The sequence below is a fragment of the Priapulus caudatus genome, unplaced genomic scaffold (genome assembly GCF_000485595.1).
Source record: "Priapulus caudatus unplaced genomic scaffold, Priapulus_caudatus-5.0.1 Scaffold55, whole genome shotgun sequence".
NCBI lineage: Eukaryota > Metazoa > Priapulida > Priapulimorpha > Priapulimorphida > Priapulidae > Priapulus > Priapulus caudatus.
The window spans coordinates 382,174-385,187 of record NW_014577116.1 but is presented as its reverse complement, the minus strand read 5'-3'; the positions used below and the strand labels follow the sequence as shown (position 1 = coordinate 385,187).

At 42.2% G+C, this 3,014-nt stretch overlaps 1 protein-coding gene across 3 annotated transcripts in view; it reads left to right on the top strand.

Moving 5' to 3' along the window:
• Window positions 1-2,469: 2,469 nt before the first annotated feature.
• LOC106820993 (MORN repeat-containing protein 3-like) overlaps window positions 2,470-3,014 on the top strand; it is a 5,972-nt gene continuing 5,427 nt past the window's right edge. Inside the window, exon 1 of one of the 3 annotated variants that reach the window (XM_014825612.1) lies at window positions 2,470-2,540. The gene's annotated coding sequence lies outside the window, so the exon portion shown is untranslated. The other 2 variants (XM_014825613.1, XM_014825611.1) reach the window with 2 other exon arrangements.

Genomic DNA, 3,014 nt, shown 5'->3' with positions numbered 1-3,014 from the left:
TGTGTTAGGGTTAGGGTTAGGGTCCGGGTTTTATGCAGGTTTTCCGAGTTCGGGTCCGGGTCCGGGTTTTATTCACACCCCTACTTCTACTAGTACTAGTGCTGTAGTAGACTCTACTGACAACAAAGTAGCTCCAAGAAACGGTATTGCTAGAGTTAGAATACCCACTTGTAAGTTGTATAGACAAACCGTCGCACAGCCTGGTCGGGCTAACAACAAAGTAGTCCGCAAATGCAGACGTTATAACTCCGCTTTGCTAATCTGAGAGTGCGGATTTATCGTCTGCAGTCACCCTTGTAAAAATTGTTGCAATTTTTGTTGTGGGCATTGGATAGGTGAATCGAGTAGCACTGAGGGCGTGACGGGAGTATATCCGACCCAAAATATCAAGTACAGACCTTCTGTTTGTCAATATCGCTTTCCGAAGACTTTATCTCCGTTTCAGAACTTTGTTTTCATGCCATAATTCATCCTAGTCAGAGTAACTTCGATATTTTTGGCTATATTGGACAGATTTTTCGATCGACCAATGAAATTCACTTCCGGTAGCCTCGGGTTCACTCGGAAATAATAATTCAAAATAATAATAGATGGTGCGGACTACACATGTACCTACCATCTTTCCTGTTGAACATCGGGAATAGCCGAAGTAACCGGAAGTGATTTTCATTGGTTGACAAATGTGAATGAAGACAGAACATTTTATTTGGATGTTTATATTTACCATTACTTTAGGTTAACAACTTGATATATTCTTATGTTGCACGGCCGCTACCAGGACATCATAGCGTGCATGCATGTAGATAAATTACACTCAGATTAAAGTAAGTTCCACGCAATAGGATTGTATATATCGAGCGCATGTATTACTTATATTATAAGTGCCACCTCCAAACTGGAGGTGGCTTTCCGTGATTGAGATAGACACGGCCGCACACCCCATTAGTCATTACTGGGGTCTGCGTCGGCTCGGACTAACAACAAAGTAGTGATTTTTTTATTATTTTTTTATTTATTTAGGCAATCGTTGTGAGTCACCGTTTTGCGCACTACTCAGTGACTAGCCACTACTAACTACAACTTAGTACAAGTTCGCGGACTACACATGTACCTACCATCTTTCCTGTTGAACATCGGGAATAGCCAAAGTAACCGGAAGTGATTTTCATTGGTTGACAAATGTGAATGAAGACAGAACATTTTCTTTGGATGTTTATATTTACCATTAGGTTAACAACTTGATATATTCTTATGTTGCACAGCCGCTACCAGGACATCATAGCGTGCATGCACGTAGATAAATGATTCAAGTTCAGATTAGTAAGTTCCACGCAATAGGATTGTATATATCGAGCGCATGTATTACTTATAAGTGCCACCTCCAAACTGGAAGTGGCTTTCCGTGATTAAGATAGACACGGCCGCACACCCCATTAGTCATTACTGGGGTTAACCTGTGTGATACAGGCGGTTCCGGTTCCGCTTCACTACACTTCACCGCCCGTACCCCTTGCTTCTTCAGCCCGTTTCGCGAAACAAGAAATGATTGCGCCCAATCAGAGAGCTGTAACGGGCCAATCAGCCAATCAGCGAGCAGGCTTTTGCCTGACGTCATTTCTGCAGTTATTCAAGTTGCCTGATCGATAACGAGGCTTGCGAAACGCCAGGGTTGAGCTCGCGTACAGGCGGTATATAGTGTAGTGAAGCGAAACATACCGCCTGTATCATACAGGTTATACTGGGGTCTGCGTCGGCTCGGACTAACAACAAAGTAGTGAGTCACCGTTTTGCGCACTACTCAGTGACTAGCCACTACTAACTACAACTTAGTACAAGTCGTTGTTGGGGTTGTGGGTGGGGGCTACAGAGACATATGGAATTAGTATACAGTAAAGCTATACACACTAGTTTCACAGGGATATCCCAATCACAATGTGAAAGCGCGCGAAGAATAGAGTGGAAGCCGGGAATCACAATCACATGGCATTTAGTCAGTGTAGCTAGAGTTCGGTGTTACCTTCTGTATATTCAGCTTGTAGCAAACCGAGGTAATGCTCCCACTTGTTGCCTATAACTTTTCCACATGTAAAGCAACGTATTGGAATGATCATAGCTGTTTTACGCACATATATTGAAATAGAACTGTTTTTGGTATAAAATGCGAGCCTCTATGCTGGGCTATGTGCTGCCACCTAGGGCTTCCGTTAATATCTAGTATGAAAACGAAAATTCTATGTTATCTTTTGTTTCTTTTTCGCAAAAATATGTATTAATTAAAATTAATAGTACCACACAAATGTCATTAATGTGTTATTTCTGTACTATATATTTATACATGTCTCATGTCATAATGCGAATGTATCGCTAACGTCTACATAGACTTGTTCTCTGTCTCTAAATACGGAGCCTTATATGCGTATACAGAATGTGTAGGGACACACAGTACCCATCTAACGGCTAAACAGTTAACGCCGACATTCATTGACACAGTAACTAAGGACGCGCAGCCGCGCCGCTGTCTTGCTTGAGATTTCAGACAGGTAGTTTGTCTAGAAAGTGTAATAAATGTTATAACGAGTGTATTTCACTTTTAAATACTCGCATGCACTAATAGTAATACAAATTACAATACCGTGAATACGGAATCACAGACTCGTGATTTTGCACAGTCACAGGGGCGTGCGCGTGGTGAGTGGTGAGATTGCGTGGTGCATGAGAAACCTGATTTAAAAGGTACCCTATTTAGTTTACGTTGAATTATTAGGCGACAGAGAGTACATTAACTTTTGTGGTGAATACAATTTGTGTTTATCAACCGTCTTTTTATTATTAAAACGCCTCAAGTTCCTGGCTGTGATGTGAGCGCAGAGCGAGAATATGAGGCCAACGCAACATGAAATTGGAAAGAATAAAAGACCCCTGGCCCTACCCTGGGTTGCTCTAGCCTCTAGTACTATAGCCCGCGTACAGTTGCCGCTGGTGGTGGTACTATAGCTCTAGTACTATAGCCCGCG